Genomic DNA, 22,260 nt, shown 5'->3' with positions numbered 1-22,260 from the left:
AAGCAAAATAATTCAGTCAGAGAAAGACAAATACCATATGATTTCACTCATATCTGGAATTCAAGAAACAAATAAGCAAAGGGGGAAAAAAGAGTGAGAGGCAAACTGAGAAACAGACTCTTAACTAAGGAGAACAAACTGATGGTTACCAAAAAGGGGGGGGGGGATGGGCTAAATAAGCGATAGGGTTTAAGGAGTATACTTGTGATGAACACTAGGTGATGTATGGAAGTGTTGAATCACTATATTGTACACCTGTTACTAATATTACACTGTATGTTGGGCTGCCTGGGTGGCTCAGTCAGTTAAGCATCCAACTTTGTATCAGGTCATGATCTCACGGTTTGGTTTCTGAGTTCGAGCCCCACATTGGGCTCTCTGCTGTCAGCACAAAGCCTGCTTCAGATCCTCTGTCTCCCTTTCTCTCTGCCTCTCTGTGGCTTCCATACTCTCTTAAATATAAATAAATATTTTTTTAAAACTTTTTAAATATTACACTGTATGTTAACTAACTGGACTTTATTAATTTTTTTAATCTTTATTTATTTTTGGGAGAATGAGAGAGACACAGAGTGAAGGCAGGGGAGGAACAGAGAGAGAGGGAGACACAGAATCCGAGGCAGGCTCCAGGCTCTGAGCTGTCAGCACAGAGCCCGACGCAGGGCTCGAACCCACGAACTGTGGGATCATGACCTGAGCCAAAGTCGGACACTTAACTGAATGAGGCACCCAGGCGCCCCAACTAACTGGACTTTAAATAGAAAATTCAAAAAATGTAAAAAAAAAAAAAAAAAGGTTCTATTTCAGTTCTTGTGCTGAGAATAGGAAATACAGATTTGAATCAGACAAGACCTCTACCTTCAAGGAGTTTCCATTCTAGTAAGGTAAACAGACATGGCAATCAGTGATGATTTTTGAGTCATAAAGACGTGGGTTCAAATCCTGGGTCTACCCTTTACTAGCTAAGGCAAGTCATTTCTTTTATCTAAACTCTATATTCCTTATCTGTGAATTGAGGGCAATATCATCAGCCTAACTCAAAGGGTTACTACGCATTTGGTGAAATAATATATTCAAAGTGCCCAGACTAATATCTAATCTATAGTATACATGGTTAGTATATATTTACTGAATTAATAGCTTATATGAGAGTATCCTATTTTGGGGGAAAGAAGGAGAGAACCTATCAGCATTATGCTTTCCCATAATCTTGGAACTTCTAAGGAAATGCTGTTTGCTTGATCATGCAAATCGCATGTTCTCCAGCTCATGTGCCTTAGACCAACCAGCTCCATCCCAGAATTAAAAACCAGAAAGAGGAACCTGGCAGGTGCCACACAATGACTAGGAATGAAGGAAATAGTTGTCTGGCCTGAACCAAGGTGATAAAGGGAAGTTGGCAGTAGAACAAAGCTTAAAAAAACCAAGACATGAAATCCCACAAATCCATCAGGCTAAAGACTATAAAAGCCTATTTAAATACAAATATCTCAGCAAAGTGGAGCTTGGATGAGAAATTAGGAGCCACAGGGGTTCATGGATCCCTATGGGCCACAGTACTTCTCCACTTCAAGTAGTCATTCTTCCAATAAAAATATACTACATATTGGGGCACCTGGGTGACTCAGTCAGTTAAGCATCTAGCTCTTGATTTCAGCTCAGGTCATGATCTCATGGTTTATGAGATGGAGCCCTGCATCAGGGTGGGATTCTCTCTTTCCCTCTCTCTCTCTCTCTCAAAATAAATAAATAAATGTTTAAATAAATACATATACAAATATATGCATACATATGAGTGTGTATATGTGTGTGTGTGTGTGTATATATATATATATATATATATATATATATATATATATATACACACACACACACACATATCTACTGTAGGTCAGGTATTTGGGGCAACAGAGGACTTAGACATGGTCCCAACACTTTGAGACATTTATATTGTCAGAGACTGAGATCACAATGAGAAAAGGTTTCACCACAAAGGTTCTCACATACTGATACTCAGTGGCCTGTAGACAGTGGTGATGAAAAGTAGCACTACTTTTCCCATTTCCATTCTCCCTTCCAAATCTCCCAGCCACCAAATTTCCTCTATCTCTTCTTCAATCAATTCACCATATGCAATGCCTGCCATTTCTACAGGCCCTTCCCTGGACAGAAGAAAGATAGAAGAAAGAACCTGACCACGGGCCACTACAGTTTAAAGCAGAAACCTAACCACAAAGCCCATACCTTACCCTGCCTATAGCCTCTGAATCAAACTTTTCAAAATAGTTTTAAAGCTACAGAAGAATGAGTTCTGCTATATCTATTTTAAGTCTTAAAGGAACAGTTCTGAGAAGACAGAATTAAGTCTTCTGAGATCTCACTTACTGAACAGCTATTATGCAACAGGCACCAAATTAAATGCTTTACATACACTAATGTTCTCCACACAGCTCTGTGAGAGAGTTACTATTGTCCCAATTTTACAAAGGAAAAAAAAAAAAACCTGTGTTCACAGAAACTAAATGACTTGCCCAAAAATCACACAGTTAATAGGTGATGGGGCCAAAATCCATAGGCAAATTAGCCATGTCCACTTTCATCTGCCTTTTTTTCCACTGCATCTCACATTTTTATCCTAACAATAACCCCACGAGGCAGGTAAAAGAGGTATCAGCATTATCCCATCTTACAAATGAGGAAACTCATACTTGAGGAAGTGCTATTACTTTCTCACGAACAAGTCAGTAAATGGCAGAGCCATGGTTTGTACCCAGATCTTCTGCCCTCAGATCTATGCTCTTTCCACTACCTGACCTTTCCTCTTACATTTGCCCTGCAGAGGGGTGTAGTGAAATGCACTTAACAGGGAGTCAGAAGTGCTGAGATATAGTCCTGACTCTGTAACTAACTTACTGCGTAATACTGAGTTGTTTTTTCCTTTCCAGTTCTGGCCCCATACACAGCAGCAGCTGAGAAGTTGATGCCCAAGAAGAGCCATCTATGAACTCCTTTTCAAGGAGGGAAAGTGGTGGCCAAGAAGGAAGTCCACATGCCTAAACATCCTGAGCTGGCAGACAAGAATGTGCCCAATCATAACATTATCAAGGCTATGCAGTGTCTCAAATCATAAGGCTACATAAAGGAATAGTTTGCCTGGAGACATTTCTACAAGTACCTTATCAACAAGGTTATCCAGTATCTCTGTGAATACCCCCATCTGCCCCCTGAGGTTGTGCCTGCCATTCTGCACCACATCCATCCTGAAACTGTCAGGCCATGGCCCAAAGGTGTGAGGGGAGAGCAACCTGTAAGACTCACATGAGGGGAAGCTGACAGAGACACCTACAGACAAAGCACTGTGCCCCCTGGTGCCAACAAGAAAGGTGAAGTTGGGGCTGGGTCAGCAAGTGAATTCCAGTTTACAGGTGGATTTAGTCATGGATGTGGTCAGCCAGAGATTGTTTTGTGTTGATTAAATCTGTAGCCAGAAAAAAATTGTTTAAATACTGAGTGAGTTATTTTTTCTTCTCTTGGTCTCAGTTTTCTCATTCATAAAATAAAGGTGTTGAATTGGAAAACTTTTAGGTTGCCCTCCAGCTGGCAATCTGGGTTTTAATTAGTACCAACAAGTCTATGAGAAGAAGGGTCTCTGGTTTCCTTGCCACCCAACAGTAGCTTTCTAACGCAAACAAACAAATATTAATTGTTATAGTATAAAGTTAGAAGTGCTCAGCACCAGAGTAATAATTGTTCATTCGATTTTATTCCTTCCTTCCTCAAACACCCTAGATGTAAACACAGAAAAGACCACTAATAATCCAATGTTGGCACACCCAATAACTAGCACATCTAATAACATGCCAAGTATGCCTAGGAGTGAAGAGTATGTCCACGGTAGGCCCTTCTTTCCACTGCTGGATCCACAACACTTCTACTCACTAGGTAATCTTATTTCCTAGGTTGGGACATCAGCTCTGCTTCATTTTCAGCAGACCTGATAATGACTTTAATTAAATCCCATTAGATATAAACAAGTTAAGACAGACTTTCGACTAATAGGGGAAAAATGAAATTTAACCCCAGATATAAATTCTTCCATGGCAGGAGATAGGAAGAGGGCAAGAAGTAGAATACAAGACTAGGCAAATTACTTCCCTTAATTTCTTATATAAAGTAAAGGAGAGTGGGGCACCTGGGTGGCTCAGTCAGTTAAGTGTCCGACTTTGGCTCAGGTCATGATCTCAGGGTTTGAGTTCAAGCCCCACATCAGGCTCTGTGCTGACAGCTCAGAGCGTGGAGCCTGCTTTAAATTCTATGTCTCCCTCTATCTCTCTGTCCCTCCCCCGTTCATACTGTCTCTCTCTCTCTCAAAATTAATACACATAAAAAAAAAAACTAAAGGAAAGAGTCCAAGCCAATCCTGAACACCATTCCCACTGTAACATAATAGAATTTTATAAATATTCTATATTTAGAAAACATGAAATGTGCAAAAAACAAAAAGTAGGACGAAGAGGGCAAAGTGTTACAAATTAAAATGATCTCACAGAAGAAAATAAAAAGGAATCAGTTATTCTGCCAAGGAAAACATAAAATATGTATGGTCACATCACCATTAATACATATTAGTTATAAGAGTGAAAAGAAATCCCTGTATCCCTGTGACAGCCAGAGTAAATAATGCACATAATGCCCCAAGAAAAGACTGCAGAGGCAGAAACCATTGTTCATGAAATTAAATCAGAGCTAATCTAAATATGGTCAAGAATCTGAGACCTGAAACAATCACTGAGAACGAGGTAATTGTCTTAGGAGGAAAGACAGTCCTAAGGGAGTACACTTTCCCTTGTCCTCAGAATAAAGTTCAAAGGACTTTGGCCAAGTATTTTTGGTAAATATTTACTAATATTTATTTATTTTACTAATATTTATTTATTTCATTAATATTGCTAAATAATTACCTAAGCACTTCCACATATATTCATTCATTTAATTCTTCCAACACTCTAGTAGTTATATTCCTTATTTTACAGGAGTTTGAAGCTCAAAGAAGGGACCAAGATGAAAACCCAATCTCTGACTCCAAGTTCAATGTACTTTCTTTTTGAATGTTTGTTTTTTGTTTTTCTGAGAAAGAGAGAGAAAGTGTGTGTGAGCACAGGGGAGGGGCAGAGAGAGAGAGGGACAGAGGATCTCAAGCAGGCTCTGCGCTGACAGCTGACAGCAGCAAGCCCCATCCAGGGCTCGAATTCAGACTATGAGATTCTGATCTCAACCGACTCAGCCACCTAGGCATCCCCAATGTACTTTCTATCTCATCCCATTAGAATCTACCTCCTTCACTGCACAGGTCCTTCACACATACGTTATCTAGTTTTATATTTCACAACAACCTTGTGTGGTAGAAATTCAAGATTCCTCATTAATTCCCCCTACCCACCTCTACAGTTTTGAAACGGATGCTGTTGTCAGCCTACCCGGCATTCATTCTCTACTTTCTCCTTCCTAATACAGCCCTGATTTTTATCCAGTATTCATCCCTCAGCAGCGTGTGTTACTAAGGCATTTCTCAAATTTTAGTCTGTTGTCAGCATCATAATCACCTGGAGGACTTGTAAAAAAAACAGATTCCTGGCCCCGCACCCAGAGTTTTTGATTCAGTGAATCTGGTACATGCCCTGAGTATCTGCATTTTTAACAAGTTCCCAAGTGACCACACTTTGAAAACCACTGTCCTAAAGTAATGCTGACCCCTAGCTCCAGGGAGAGGTCTTGATTCTACATTCAAACCATAGTATTTAAACCATTCTTGACAGCCATTAGTTCAAGAACTCAGCCTTAACCAATTAGCTTCTGGTATACCCCTGGAAACTCTTGTGGTTCCAGGACGGGCAAGTAGCCTAAGTTGATCCAGTTGGACTAAATAATTTTTTTTCCCATTTTGGGAGATGAAGTCAGTGTCCATCTCTGTCTCTTTCTCTGCCTCTCTCCCTATCTCTCTCCCTCCCTCCCCTTCCCCTTCCTCTCTATGTATCTCTCTCACCCATTGGTCAACAAAAAAACTTATCTCCTTAACTGTTCCTATCAGCCAATTTATCACCATGATGAAAGCAGCTTGGGGAATACACACACACACACACACACACACACACACACGTGCGCATTTCCCAGACTCCTTTCTAAGGATGATTTAAGTTTTGCTAATCAGATGCTCCACACTAGATACTGATTTGGAATGAAATTAGATGGGTGGAGAGACTAGACACAGGACATCCCTCTTATTGGAGCAAACTGCGCAGAGGTAGCAGAGTTCTAGATCTAGCAGTTGTAGCAACAGCTTCCTGATTTTGCAGCTTCTAGATTATGGCAAAGACTGTGGCATCCTTAAGAGCTCAGTTCTTCAGTGTGGTTTAAGGAATTTGTTCTTGGAAGTCCAGCCTAGGTCCATTTCTTACTCTCACAAAGGCTCTTTAATCTCTCTAGCACCCTTTAGTAAATCATTTTTCCTTGAACTTGCTAGAGTGGATTCTGTTACTTGCCCCTATTAATAAGAAACCTGACCACTAAACTGCCTTACACTAAAGATAACTTATATTATTTAAAATCATGTTCTCATAACAGCTAACCCTTTCCTTCCTTGTCTTTGCAGCAACTCTTTCCTTAGTCTGGAATGTCCTCTCCCTCAAAAGTGTCTCATTTGCAAAAGCTATCTACTTCTTCCATGAAGAGATTTACATAAAAAGGAGTTAATCACAGAGGAAAGGAAGTAAATAGACTTGACAGAGGAGACTGAGCCCTAAAGAACTAGCAATATGACATCTGGCAGAGAAGGGGCAAGGAGGAAGGAGAGGGGTATTTCATATGTAAAGAACAACATTCACAAAAGCATTAAAGTGCCTCTTGCCACCAAGGACTGACCCCATGAACTGACAACTTCTTAGAGTTGGGATTGATGCTGCAGCATATACTGGTGTTTGCTCAGTAAATTAGTATTGAATACAAGTGACTTTTAGAGTCAGTTGTCAGTAATTACTAAGTCTTAATAACTGTATTTTTTTTTAAATGCTATACTAGGAGCCACAAGGAAATTCCCATAGTGAGATCACAGTTTCCTACCCATGAAGATTTTCAATGTAGAGGGAAACAAAGATATCTGAAAAGATCAAGGACACAATATAAATACTATAAAAACAAGTGCAAATTCATATAAACAGGTGTAAAGAAAAAAGATTCAAGTCATTGGAGTATCTAAAAGTAGGTGTTTTTCAGAAAGGATATTCCCCAAGAGAATTCATTAATTTACTAAATATTTATCAAGCATCTACTATGTGCTAAAAAATACTCTAGACACTGAAGATACATACAGGGAAGCAAGTAGACAAAAATCCTTGCTTTCACAAGGCTCGGATTCTAACTGAAGACGAATTAGCAACAAAGGTTTCAAAGACAGAATTGGAAATTAAAGCACTGGTCATTAGACTCATTTTAGCTTCCTTATGCTGTAATCATAATGACAGACAACACTTACTGATCACTTGTTATGTGCCAGAATCTGCTAAGTGCTTTACAATTATTGCCTCATGTAATCTTAGTAACAAACCTATGAAGCAGGTACTATTATTAGTACCATTTTAAGGATAAGAATACTAAAACTACATAGCTTACTTAACTCTCCCCAGATCACATAAGGAAGTGGCAGGGCCACAAGATTCAAAGTTAGGTCAGTGGCAGAGGTTTTAAATGCTGCATAATAGAGAGGACAAAATTATATTTACATCAGATAGATTTTTGTTAAAATGGGAGGCAAGGAATTATTAATTTGGCATGAGCTTTATCATCTCTGAGGGTTTTTTTTTTTCCTTATCCCATAAAATGAGGAATTAGATTCCCTAAACTATGTTCACTTCCAGCTTGTTTCCATGGTTTCAAAAACAATGTGAAAAGGTATTCAGGTATCTTGACCAATTGTTAGTGAAAAGGTACTCTGAAGGTCGATCCTATACAGTTCTTATCTACCAGCTGGGACCATGTGCTTCCATGCTTTCATTAAGGAGCACATTAGCATTATATTAATTGGCATAAACAGCTGTAGCACCTCCAGCAGATAGGAGACTGGAAGCACAGAGAACAAAGGGAGAGGCAGGAAAGCAATGATTGGCTGACCTGGATCCGTCTAGGTCAGGTTTGGCATTTGGCCCCTCTGCATTTCTAAGTTCTCATGAATGTGGATGCCCAGGCAGCAGCCCAAAGCCTTCCTCATTTCCATCTCAATCTCCAGGAAGAATTACAATGAGAACAAGAGCTATTGAGGCAGAGAACGGACTCTGAATATTTAAGTACACACTAGGCAGGAACCAGCAAAAGAAAGAGTGAGAGATTTTCCTTCTGGACCTAACAAAGTGTAACAGTCAAACCCTACTCACCTGACATACAAGCTCTGTCCCAAATAGTACCTTTTCAAGAAGCCCTTCCAAATTATTTTACTTCTTTCTGTCCCTATGCATTTACTTTTATTTACTTACTTCTGTCTGTAAGTATTTACAATTATTTACTTCTTTCTGTCCCTATGCATTTATTAGGTACCTCCGAAGTACCAGACTCTGAGCTAGGCACCACAGGAATATAATGAATAAAGCATAACCCCCAACATCAGGGAACTGAAGCTAATAGAGAAACAAGTACATACAGCGGGATTCTTACTATCTTGAGTATAACTAATATCAAAAACTGCCATTTAAGTTAACTGATGAGGTACCAAAATTGCCTAGTAAAATTTTTTTAAATGATTGGGACTTCAATTTATCAAACATAAAACAAATTTTTCTAATTCTTAATATTTAACAAAACTTTGTTATAATTGCCTATAAGGTAATACTTATACCAAAGAACATCTGTCACTTCACATTTGGCTTTTAAAACACGTTAAGAGGATCAATTTTGTAAAAATATTCAAGAGCTTCACCAATCTTTCCCAAGGGTCTCTCTTAATCCTTTGTTACTCAAATCATTGTCCTCTGAATCTCCTATTATGTCATTACTCATGTTAATTTTCCCTTCAATTTTAAACTGGTCTAACTCTACCTAATCCTCACTTGTCAATGATTTTTTTGTGTGTATGATTCAAACCATTCTCCAATATTGCCTTATTTCAAATTCATAAAATTCATAAAAGTCTTCAGAAAACTGCAGAAATGCCAGTTTTCATTTTAGAATCTATTTGCATCGTATTGTCAGATGTGAATTACCCACCATTAGAAAGGCACTTACTGAGAAAGGGTAAAGAGGACAGAGCCCAACGGTGAGCAGGGAGGGATGCTTGAGTGGGGATTAATTTTACAAGTGATCAGCTCCAATAGATAACAAATGAACTCCTAATTATAGTGCAAAGGAAAGACAGAGTGCTATGGACATTCAAAATGTTTAATAAATATTTGTTAAGTGAGCAGATAAGTAAATTATTTTACTCAATCATTCAACAAGTATTTATTGACAGCCTACTACATGCCACACACTGTTCGAGATTCTAAGTATACAGTAAGGAATGAAAAAAAAGTACTATACTGCCTTAGTCCATTTAGGCTACTATAACAGAATACCATAGGCTGGGTGGCTTCCAAAGAACAGAAATTTGTTTCTTACAGTTCTAGAGGCAAGATCAAAGCACCAAAAGATTCAATGTCTGGTGACAATTCTCTTCCTGGTTCATAGATGCCCTCTTCTCACTATGTCCTTGCATAGTATTAGGGGCAAGGGAGCTCTCTGGGGTCTCCTTTATAAAAACACTAATCCCATTCATGAGGGTTCCATCGACCTAATCACCTCCTAGAAGTGTCACCTCCCCAATCATCACATTGGGTATTAAGATTTAACATATAAATTTGAGAGAAACATAAACATTCAGTGTATAGCACACCCTCAGGAATTTATAATCATGAGTGGTTGGATGAGGACTCGAAGACTACATGGAAGACATGGCATCCAAGCTGGATCTTGAAGAATGAAGAGTTTTTTTTGTTTTGTTTTGTTTTGTTTAATTTTTTTTTTTTCAATGTTTATTTTTTGGGACAGAGAGAGACAGAGCATGAACGGGGGAGGGGCAGAGAGAGAGGGAGACACAGAATCGGAAACGGGCTCCAGGCTCTGAGCCATCAGCCCAGAGCCCGACGCGGGGCTCGAACTCACGGACCGCGAGATCGTGACCTGGCTGAAGTCGGACGCTTAACCGACTGCGCCATCCAGGCGCCCCGAATGAAGAGTTTTAATAGCAGAGAGAAAAGGAATTCTAGGCTGAGGAAACAGGGTCATATGACATTTCAAAGTGAATGAAACATAGTCTTTTTAGAGAGATGAAATAGGGTCAAGAGAAATGAGGCTGAAGAAGTAGGTGGGGTCAAATTATAAAGTTTCCTGAAAAACAACTTAGTTTACATATTATCTTACAAGCAATGGGGACACAGTGATTGCTTTTGGGCAGAACAGTAACAGGATCAGAAACATTACTCCAGGCAGAATGATGAATGAATGAAAGAGAAAGACTGGTGGCCAAGACACTAGTTATGAGGTAATTAAAAGCCTAGAGAAAAGAAGATTAAGGTGTAAACCAAGCAGAGGAGATAGAAAAATAAAAACAAATTTGAAAAAACTTCAGAAATAAAGCTGCCAAGGCTTAGTAATCCTTGATAATGTGAGCTCACTCATTCAACAAAGATTTACAACACTTATGTTCCACACACTGTATTAGGTGATGAGGTATAATGGTGGATAAAAAAGATATGATCTTTGATTCCATGGAGCTGGAAGTCTAGCCAATAACAAAGAGTCAGATAAGTATAGAATTACAGATCATTACCAATGACATTACAGAAAATAACGAAGTACTGTCAAAGGATAATGGCGGGGGGGGGGGGGAATCTTCTTTAGACAGGTTCTGGCTCACAATAGCTACTTAATATTTGTTTTCTAAAAGAAGATACAGGGGGGAGAGAGAAACCAAACTTGTGAAGAAGGCAGAATTGGGGAAGAACACACCAGGGGAGAACAGGTATGAAGACCCTGAGGCAGGAAAGACTTTCTCAGGCGGGCTCAGGTGGTTAAGCATCCGACTCTTGGTTTTGGTTCATCATGAGATGATCTCATGGTTCATGAGATCAAGCCCCACATGGGGGTCAGTGCTGACAGAGCAGAGCCTGCTTGGGACCATCTCTATCCCTCTCCTGCATGCTCACGTGCACACATGCACACACTCTCTCTCTCTCAAAATAAATAAATAAACTTAAAAAAAAAAGACATTCTCAAATTTTGCAGAACAGGGGGAAAAGTGCCAATCACTCTAAAGCACAGTCAGTGCAGTGGGCAATGGCACAAGATAAAGTTAGAAAAACAAAAACAAAGGTCAGGTCTCTCAGAACATTATAAATCATGTTTAAGATTTTATATTTTCTCCCAAATAAAACAAAAAGCTTTTACAGGCTTTAAGCAAAGAGCTCAGTTAAAAGACTACTATAATAGTCTAGGGTAGAGATGGTTGTGGCTTGGATTAGAGAGGTGACAACAGACATGGGGAGAGGTAGATGGACTCAAGAAATACACAGGAAGTAAAATTGACAAGATTGGGGATGGAGTACATATGAAGGATAGGAAAGAAGGAAGTATCAGGGGTAAATCTTAAATTTGTGGTTTGAGTAACTAGGTAAACAAAGATGCCACTAAAACAGGGATAACTTAGGGAGTACCAAATTTGTGGGAAAAGATCAAGAATGCAGACTTAGGGGCACCTGGGAGGCTCAGTTGGTTAAGCTTTGACTCTTGATCTTGGCTCAGGTCATGATCTCACAGTTTGTGACACTGAGTCCTGCATCAGTCTCTGCTCAGACAGCGAGAAGTCTTCTTGGGATTCTTTCTCTCTCTCAATCTCTCTCACCCCCTCTCTCTCTGCCCCTCGTCCCCACATGTGCACACACACTTTCTCTCTCTCTTTCTCAAAATAAATAAACTTAAAAAAAAAAAAAGAATGCATTTTTAGAGCATATTAAGTAGAAAATGTTGTAAGATCTCAAAGTGGAAATATCCAGTGGATAAGAGGATATACGGGTCTAGAGTTAAGGACAGAGGTTAGGCTAGAGCTATCTGGGAAAATATGGGAGTTATCAGCATATATACAGTATTCAAAGGCAGAACAATGAATGAGATCAAGCAGAAAGAGAGTATGATGTAAGAGGAGGAGAGGATCTTACCCTTGAGGAATTTCAACATTTAAAATCAAGATAGGGGCACCTGAGTGGCTCAGTCAGTCAAGCATCAGACTCTTGATTTTGACTCAGGTCATGATCTCACAGTTGGTGAGATCGACCTCCGCAGAGGGCTCTAGCTGACAACAAGGAGCCTCCTTGGGATTCTCTCTCTCCCTCCCTCTCTTTGCACCTCCCCAACTCATGCATGTGCACATGTGCATGCACATGCTTTCTCTGAAAATAAACTTTAAAATCAAAATAGAAAAAAGGCAACAAATAAACTAAGGAATGATCAGAGGTAGGAGGCAAAGAAAGTTATTCACAGAAGGCAAAAGAATATCTTTTTATTTTTTTTTTTTTTTTTTTTTTTTTTTTTTAAATTTTTTTTTTTTCAACGTTTATTTATTTTTAAGACAGAGAGAGACAGAGCATGAATGGGGGAGAGGCAGAGAGAGAGGGAGACACAGAATCGGAAACAGGCTCCAGGCTCTGAGCCATCAGCCCAGAGCCCGACGCGGGGCTCGAACTCACGGACTGCGAGATCGTGACCTGGCTGAAGTCGGACGCTTAACCGACTGCGCCACCCAGGCGCCCCATAAAAAAAAAAAAAAAAAAGCTTTACCATTCTCTAAGGAACTAGGAATTTTTTAGAAATCAAGAGAAAATGAAGGAAGTGCCACTGCAAGCAACACCCAAATGATCAGGAGCCAACACTAGATTTGGAGATTGCAAATTTCCAAACTCATGGCCATGTTATCATAGATAAGCCGTTACCTTCTTTCCACCTGTAAAAATAAGATGCCTTAAAGATAGAATGAAATGAGATTGTATATGAAAGTGTTTTGAAAATAGTAATATCTAAATACATATAAATTGTCTCTAGGCTGCTCAGAAAATTTGGAGTTTCAAAGGTCTATCATTATGAATTTTTCTCCTTTGCTTATCTGGTTTCTTGTTTTAAGTTACTTTGCAGATTTGGGGCACCTGGGTGGCTCAGTCAGTTAAGCGTCCAACTTCGGCTCAGGTCATGATCTAGCGGTCTGTGAGTTCGAGCCCCGCATCGGGCTCTGTTACTGACAGCTCAGAGCCTGGAGCCTGTTTCAGATTCTGTGACTCCCTCTCTCTCTGACCCTCCCCCGTTCATGTTCTGTCTCTCTCTGTCTCAAAAATAAACAAACGTTAAAAAAAATTTTTTAAGTTACTTTGCAAATTATATATAGATAACTTTTTTTTTTAATGTTCATTTATTTTGAGAGAGAGAGAAAGGGAGGGACAGAGAGAGAGGGAGAGAGAGAATCCCAAGCAGAGCCAGATGCAGGGCTCGATCCCACAAACTATGAGATCATGACCTGAGCCAAAATCAAGAGTCAGACACTTAACTGAGCCACCCAGGCACACCAATAATTTCTTAAACTAACCAAGCAAAATCTATCCTGATACCAAATAAAAATCTGACTCAGGACTGATCAGATGACTCCAAATGGGAAAATAATCTTAAATGGAAGAAAATGTTATAAAATAGTAATTCTCCAACAGGTGTTGGGGAGGCGGGTAGTGGCTAAAAGTCCTTCCACTATACGAGGTCCTTCTGCAGCCATTCCCCACCATTGAGAATTGTTTCCATACTAAAACACTGTCACTGATGGATTATGTCTTACAGTATTACAGAAGAAAAGTGAGGGCAGAGGAGAAAGAGTAAAGGTAAAAAAAATCACTGTCATACAATATTTGAGCTGGGGAAGTTAGCCTAAGATTTAATGCATCTATAAAACAGCTCAGGAAAACTGAGGCTCTGCGTGGTTAAGTGACTTGCCATGGTCATAGAGTAACAATCATAAAAATGTCTCCAAATCCCAGTTTGATCTATCTGCTCCTAAATTTTCTCATCTGTAAAATGAGTATAAAACAGCATTTCTCTTATAGGATTATTTTGAAGAGTAAAGTAAAAATCAAATGTAAAGTGTTTGGTACCTTGAAAGTCCTTGGTAAGAGGTCAGTTGTAATGAGGCTGTTGATGTTCATATGTTCCTGATCTCATTTATCCCCAGTGAACAATGAGGCTGGGGGAAGCAGGTGGCTGGGAAGCAGGGAGATCACCAACCCAAACTCATGTTTTAAGAAGATTAAAAGAAAATAAATGATATTACTGGTTACATTTCCACAATAAAACTGATAGGTTTGTTGGTTTGGGTTTTTGGGGTTGTTTTTTTTTTTTTGGTTTTCTGGGTTTTTTTCATTTATTCTTCTGTATTCTGGAGTCAAAAGGACCTGGCTTCAAATCATAGCTGTGATGCTGTACAGTCCAGGCAATTCAGTTAACCTCTGTTTCCTATTCTATAAAATGGAGATAAAACAATTACAGTCCTAGCTAGCTAATCCACATACTTGTTGAAAGAATAAAGTGAGATAATATTAGTGACAATACTTTATACACTATACAAGAGGCCCTTCATCATCTAGGCCTTGTCTTTCTCTCTGCTTTTATGGCTCCCTACCTTGCACCCCATCCTGTAAATGTACTAAAATATTTAGGGATACCCAAACATACTCTCAAGACTTCTAACACTCACACTGCTCTCTTTCAAGAAGGTTGTTCCTCTCTCCTCTCTTCCTACTCCTCCCCAACTGTGTTTGGTTAACCCCTGTTCATCTCTCAGAACACAACTTAGCTGTCACTTCCGTTAAGAAGCTTGCCAGGCATGGGGCACCTGGGTGGCTCAGTCAGTTGAGATTCTGACTTCTGATTTCAGCTGGGTCACGATCTCATGGCTCATGAGTTCAAGCCCCACGTCAAGCTCTACGCTGACAGAATTGAATCTGCTTAAGATTCTGTGTCTCTCTCTCTGCCCCTCCCCTGCTCACACAAAAAACTCTTCTCTCTCTCCCTCTCTCTCTCAAAAATAAACATTAAAAAAAAGAAGAAGAAGAAGAAGCCTTGCCAGGCCACCCCCATTTCAGGTAGAGAAGATGCCTTTCCTCTGTCTTCACATAGCATATGTCTTCACATGCCATTTTTGTCTCAATATAATTATCTATGGACATGTCTGTTTCTCAACTATAAACTTAAGGGTAGGGACCAGGTATTATTCATCTACTCCTTCAGAGCCCCTGACAATGCCTTGATGCTCAATATGTGTCTAGCAAATCAACCTTAAATAACAATTAAAACATTAATTTTCATATAGGATTTACCAAAGACTTTATACAAAATATTACAATATAAAGCAATACTTCTCAACCTTGGCTGCATATCAGAATCACCTTAAACCTTCAAAAATAGAGATTCCAAGAAATTTTAATTAAGCAGACTTTAGAGCCCAGGCAACTGTTCTGTTGTTTTTTGTTGTTTTTTTTTTTTTTTTACATCTTCACAAGTATTTCAAATGAATAACCAAAATTAAAAACCACTGCTATAAATAATTGAGGTCATTAAGTTACAACAATTCTACCTAACACCCTACAATTCATTTTTACATACATTATTTTTTTAACCCAGTATACCTAAGATACAGTGTTATATTAGTTTCAGGTGTACAACATTCATTTTCACATGTATTATTAACTGAGTTTTCACAACTCTGTGAGTTAGGTATTATTTCTATTTTCCAAACTAAGAAACATATTTAAATAAATGTCCAAATAGGTCTTTGCCTAACTTCAAATTTAGTGCTCTCCCTCCTACATCTATCTCCTTCCCTAGAAAGTGATAATATTGCAGCAACATACAAAGTACATGGAGACAAGGGTTCAAATGAAAAAGACATTAATCCCAGCTTTGAGGGAATCAGTGAGAGAATAAGGAAAACTGGGCCTTGAAGATACAGGCAGGGAGATGAAGGTGGAAGTCATATATATTGTGTCACTGTCATTTGTCACCTCAAAAGATTCAAACAGCAGATTCTGTAAAGGAGAAAAATGTTCTTGCCAGCCTCACTTGGTACTTACACAGTCTGAAAGGGACATGAGAGAGGGCTGAAAGTAGAAAATGGAATAAGAAAGTCCCATAAACAAGAATGAACTTCCCAATGCTGCATGCAGATTACCTCACCCTGACTCCATGAATAAGGGCCAAGATATAAGGGGCTTGTTATAACTAAAACTTAAATCAATTTTAGGGAATTAATACCAAACAAAATCGTATTAATGAGGGATCAATGAACTTCTGGTTCTTTCTAGACTTATCACACTATTGTTAGAGAGGGGATAATCTGGAGGATCCTAGCATGTAGATCATTTCCCCATCTCAAAGACTGGGAGGATAGAGTGGTGGAAGAAGTTACTTGTGAAAGATAAAGCTTAATGCAGGAGCAGAAAAATGTATGACATTATGTTAATAAACTTATGATGGCAAAGGGAAATGAATATTCAGACACAGGTGACACAGAATGCTGGATAAAGTCCTAATTTCTCAGCTTCAGTAGGGAAGTGTTATAAGTCTGCAATATCATGAATATCTGACAGTTTTACCAGCAATTTTTTTTTTTTTGTGGTTCATACCGTGGACTTCGGTCAGGATTTTCTTAGAAGGAAAAGGCTAAAGAGAGTAAGAAGCAATCTACAAGGATATTTCTAGTGCTCCAAAGTTTAGTTTGACAGAATTTAAAAGGCAATATGATACAGTGGCAAAAGTGAAGTATTGCATTGAGATTCAAAAAATGTAGTTTTAAATCAGTATTCAGTCATTTGCTAATGATGTGCCTTTGAGCAAATCAAGACTTCTATAATCCAGTCTCCTAACTCATAAAATGGAAATACCTATCTCACAGGGCTGTTGTGAAGACTAAACAAAAAACACCAAGCAAAAATGTTCTTCTTTTCTCTGTATGAATGATAAATGTAAATGCATGTAAATCTGTCTTCACCAATCTTTCTATGCACAAAAAAAGAGAGCAAGCTAAATGAAGAAAAAATTTATTTTAACTCTCACAGCAATATACTTGCAAAATGTTCCTATATCCTCTATACAGAAAAATTAAAGCAGCCTGGGTAATGAACATAACACATAATTGCTGGATTAGGTGAATATGAACTGGAACAGAGGTCTACCACTTACTTTCAGCAAAACCTTGAACAAATTCCCTTTGCCAGTTTGAGCCTCAAGCTCTTCATCCATTAAACAGAGATACTAGCAATCATCGTATATTATTACATTATTTTGAAGATTGCAGAAAACAACTCACATAATGTCTGGTACATAACAGGTATTCAATAAGGTTTATCACCACCTAATAACTGTTAACAAACTATACTTTCCAAAGGTTCCTTTATAATCAATATTGTATTTAGTTGCTTCGTACCCTTGTAAGCTAGCCATAGCAACTGTTACTATCCCCATTTTACAGCTGGACAAAAGGTACACAAATAAAACTACTTCCATAAGGTCATGCAGTAATAAGACACTAAGGTTGCCTGACCATTCCTCCCACTCCAAATTACAACATTAATCCTTAGGAATTAAAATGATATCTATGAAATAGAACATGCTTTCGAAAACCTTCAACTTCTCTCTTTACAAAAAAAAAAAAAAAAAGGGTTTTCCCCTACTTTCTGGTTATGGTTTAGAAAGATAAAAAAGGGGGCAAGGGGCACCTGGGTGGCTCAATCGGTTAAGTGTCCGACTCCTGATTTCAGCTCAGGTCATGATCTCACAGTTCATGTGAGACTGAGCCCTGCACTGGGCTCTGTGCTAAGATGCTGACATTGCACCGCCTGCTTGGTATTCTCTCTCCCTTTCTCTGACCCCTCCTCTGCTCTCTCTCTCTCTCAATATAAATAAACTTTCAAAAAGGGAGGGAGGGGAGAAAAATTCATTATAACCAGCAACAACACAATTAAGAATTGTCTCAATTAGCAACTACTGATTCCACCTTAATTTTTGTTTGTTTTCCCCAACAAAGCCATCGATCTCTTAATCAAGGTATTTTTAAAAGTCTGCTTATCAAAATGACACTTGTTTGATAAACTATTCCTAAACTGATAAAAAAAATTAGAAAGACAGCTTTCTCCCATCTTCCAAAGTACACATCACTTTTTTACCCCTCTACTTTATCCCTTCATTTCAGCTCTTATCATACCATGTTGTAGTATCTTTAACACCTTGAGGACTTGAACCGCATCCTATGTGTACCTGAACATCCTGTCCCAACAAGGGGCCTTGCACATGGTAGAGAAAGTCTCAATAATTGTTTATAAATAAACAGATGAGCAAATGAAGCCAATCTCTCAGAGGTAAGTTAGGAAAGGAGAAAACTGGATATGGTATCTTAGGGCTAATAGGAAAGTGAAAGAAACAAAATATTTTAAGAGCTTCATAAGGAAGAGAAACCTTTGTGTGGAGTCAAACAGGCCCTTGTATGGCTTTAAGTATCTCTAGAAAAAGACAAAAACCACAGAAGATCCGGAAGAGACAGTTTGAAATCCAAAAACTCAAAAGTTAGGGTGCTTATTTAGATTTGCAAAACCAAGTTGAAAATTCCCAAGAAATAATCCTAGCCTAAGATATTTTGACAGCAGTTTTCAGGTCTTGGCTAAAAGAACGATAGCTGAAAAAACTGCAGGCTTTGGTGGAGAAAGACAGATGTAAAAGGGAAGGGAAGATAAGCTCAGTCTAAAATAAATCCCCAAAAATGCTAGAATCCACTTGGATTTGCATATTAGCTTATGGTTCCTCTTCATTCTGAGAACTATTCTTTAATAAAACCCCAATGTCACAGCTGGCGATATATAGGAGTAAATCATCTTATGATTCTCATTTAACAAAAACTGAAAGCCTGCTATATGCAGCCACTACTCTAGGCTATGGGAATAAAGTAGCAGGAAAAAAAAAAACAGACAAAACACTCTCAGGAAGCTTTCCATCTAGTGGCAAAAGACACAAGACAGACTGGGATGGGATGGGATGGGATGGGATGGGATGGGATGGGATGGGATGGGATGGGATGGGATAGGACAGGATAGGATGGGTTGGGATGGAATGTCAGGCAGTAAGTGCTAAGGAAGAAAAAAGAAGGGAGTGGGGGAAGAGAGAGAAGGGAAGAGTGTGAGGGAGCTGGCAAGGAGACGTCTTATCAAAAGCAGATCTTTTAACTCAGTAGTTTTCAAACTTTATCAAGTGTCAGAATTGCCCAGGGGACTTGTTAAAGCAGAGGTGGGGGGGCGGGGGCGCAACTCCACAGTTTTTCATTTGTAGATCCTGGGATGGGAAAAGTAATTTGCCATTCTAGAAAATTCCCAGATTATGTTGATGCTGTTCATGTAGGGACCACACTTGGAGCTAATTGTTGTAACCCAGAAGATTAAGAAGCCTCTATCCCATTGGTCTTGATTTGCTTCTTCATACATCCATTCATTTCAAAAACATATTCAGAGCCAGGAACTTTACTAGGAACTAAAATTAAACAGATCCTACCCTCAAGAAATTCACAGATTTACGGGGGGGGGGGGGGGGAATAAACTCAAATAATTGCAATAGAGTACTATAGAGAGCTATAAGGGTGGTATGTACATGAGCCAGAGATTGGAAAAGCAACCAATTCCATGGAAGTAATAGGAGGAATGACTAAATGGACTGCTTCCCAGAGGTCCAACAAGCACTTCTCCACAGGCAGGTAGTGGGTGGGAGGCCAGCATTTCCATTGGAAAGAACAGCACCAGGGAAAAGCAGAAATGAGAAAGAGTATGGCAGGGAAGCTATAGAAAGTGAATCTGCAGAGGTAAGCAGTAATCTGATCTTTGAGAGTTTCTTATTCATGTTAAAGAGTTCGTCTTTAGACAATGACTAGTCGGGAGGGAGGGAGACATGATGTGATCTGGTTTAATTTTACAAAGGTCTCTCCGGATACAGAGTGCCCTTCTTTCACAAGGCACTGCCTTCGCCAAGCCTAGCACAAGGCCCCTAACAGGAGCTTAGTAAATGTATATTTAACTGAACTGAACAAGCTTTCTGTCAAGTGCTGTCTTATGAATGAGAGGCAGGTCACCACCTTCCCCACAAGACTCACTTTGGCCTGGACAAGACTTGTAAAACAGGTCCTGCAGCCTCAATTATTGCACACTACTTCTTGTACAACTGGAGCCCCCCAGAGATTATTAGGGCAGGCCTTCCTTGTTTACATGTCTACCTCACCCGCTAGACTTTGAGCTCTTCGAAATCAGGGAATGTCTTAATAGAATCTGAATCCCCATAGTCCTAGCAGAAGACCCAAAACATAGGAGCTCTCCAGACTCCAGTAATGTTGGGTAAATGAATGCCTGAGTAAGCAAATTTACCAGATAAACCCATGAGCTCATACAGGTAAGGATATGGATAAGCTTCAGGGAATCTTTCAGGGTCCATGTTCCCAAAACCCTTTTTGACAAATAGAGTTTCCAGTCGAGTGATGTGTACCCGATATAGGATTTCCCAAATAGGAACAAAAAAATTGTTACAAGTGCCCTAAAAATCCTGCTGGGCCTCTGGGGATCCCAAAGAGAAGTCTATTTTGCCTGAGAGGAGTTTGAGGACGGAGGCTAGCAAAGACTTGGGGGATGAGGCATGTTGGCGGGATTATTCAGTAGACTCTTCAAAGCTGAGTAGGTGCTTGATACCTGCCGATTTCTAGGGCATAAAAGCAAAGTCCTGGAATTTTCAGGCTGGAAGTGAACTGCTCAAGGTCACTAAGGTGAAGTCACAAGGTAAGACCAATGAGGCATCTGTATATTGTTGATTCCTGTTTTCTCCTAACAAAGGCACAGCAAGGCAAAACTACAGCTTTTTCTCAGAAACAAGTTTTAAAACATGGGCTACACTAATGAATTTAAATTTTTACTGGTAACCATAGTACCAACCCTTCCCTTCACCTTTCAGTACTGGGGAAAAAAGCAGAAGACAGTTATCAAAGAGGTTTAACAAACAACAAGCACTTTGCTCCCGACACCCACAAATACCCAAAACTTCTTAAGTATTTTTCCAAAATACTCGCAGCAATATTTGCTGCTTAACCATTCAAGACAGTAAAAGCTGTAATAACCATGTCTTTCGAAATGGAATATTAAGCGTAAAGTAACCGTAGGTCTCCTTTCCTTGTTTGTTTTTAACTCCACAAGTTAAGAGTATTCCCGGGGTGGGGGAGGGGCTGCCCAAGTCAAGCTCCATCCAGCCGTATTTTTCAAGGAGGTGAACCCTAGAGGTGATTGCCCCGGCCTGGACAGGAGGGAGTTTTTTCCGTGCAGAATGAATCGGACGCCGCTCGGCTAGGCTTCCCGGTGGCCCGCCAGGGTTAGCGCCGAAGGACCGCAAAGTTCGCAAGGGAGGCGGCTCCGAGCCCCGGACCTGTCGGGTCTCCGGGCCCCTCCCCCGCCCCGGACCTCCCCCGGGTCCCCAGCTTCTGAGAGCGGCAGCCGCGCCGGGGAGTGCACGGGGGGCCTTTGTTGGTACGCCGAGGGCCGCCGGCCACGCCGGGCGGCGCCCCGCCCCACCTTACCTGGCGCCCCCGCCCGCACGCCCGGCCCGGCCGCGGGGAATGAATGGGCCCCGGCCCTGACCCCGCGCCGCCCCCACCCTCGCGCCCCAGCCCGGCAGCCTGCGACGCCAGCGGGGCCGCGCGCGAGGCCGGCTCTCACCTTCCGCGCTCGCTCGGCTCGACTCCGCTCCTCCTCCTCCTCCACCCTGGTGGCGGCGGCCGAGCCGGGGAGTGAGCGCGCGAGTGTGCGCGAGGGGCCGCTTCACTTTCTCCCTCCCGTTGCCGCCGCCGCCGCCGCGCGCTCGGCGCCTCCCCCACCCTGCTCGAGCCGGGGAGTCCCCTCAGGACGGGGGCGGGGGTCAGCGACCGTGAGAGGGCTGGAGGCAGGCGACGCGGGAGTAGGGGGTGCTGTGAGGGGCGGGAATGTGAGGGGACTCGGGCGGCCTCTGGGGAATGAGGTGCGGAGTTGTTTGAGGGGATCTTGAGAGCACGGGGCTCCGTGAAAGAGGGGGTTAAGACTCTGAGGGGAAAGCGTCTGTGAAGTAGGACGGCAGAGCCGGTGAGGGCGACTGCGGGGAGGCGCGCGGGAC

General features: G+C 40.7%; 1 protein-coding gene across 2 annotated transcripts in view; it reads right to left on the bottom strand.

The window, feature by feature from the left end:
- The window catches only part of PAK1 (p21 (RAC1) activated kinase 1), a 150,653-nt gene extending 128,688 nt beyond the window's left edge, over positions 1-21,965 (bottom strand). The window contains exon 1 of one of the 2 annotated variants that reach the window (XM_047878325.1): positions 21,831-21,965. The gene's annotated coding sequence lies outside the window, so the exon portion shown is untranslated. The remainder of the gene's footprint in view (positions 1-21,830) is intronic. The other variant, XM_047878328.1, reaches the window with a different exon arrangement.
- Positions 21,966-22,260: the final 295 nt, after the last annotated feature.

The sequence above is a fragment of the Prionailurus viverrinus genome, chromosome D1 (genome assembly GCF_022837055.1).
Source record: "Prionailurus viverrinus isolate Anna chromosome D1, UM_Priviv_1.0, whole genome shotgun sequence".
NCBI classification, from domain to species: domain Eukaryota; kingdom Metazoa; phylum Chordata; class Mammalia; order Carnivora; family Felidae; genus Prionailurus; species Prionailurus viverrinus.
This window is presented reverse-complemented; position numbering and strand designations above follow the sequence as displayed.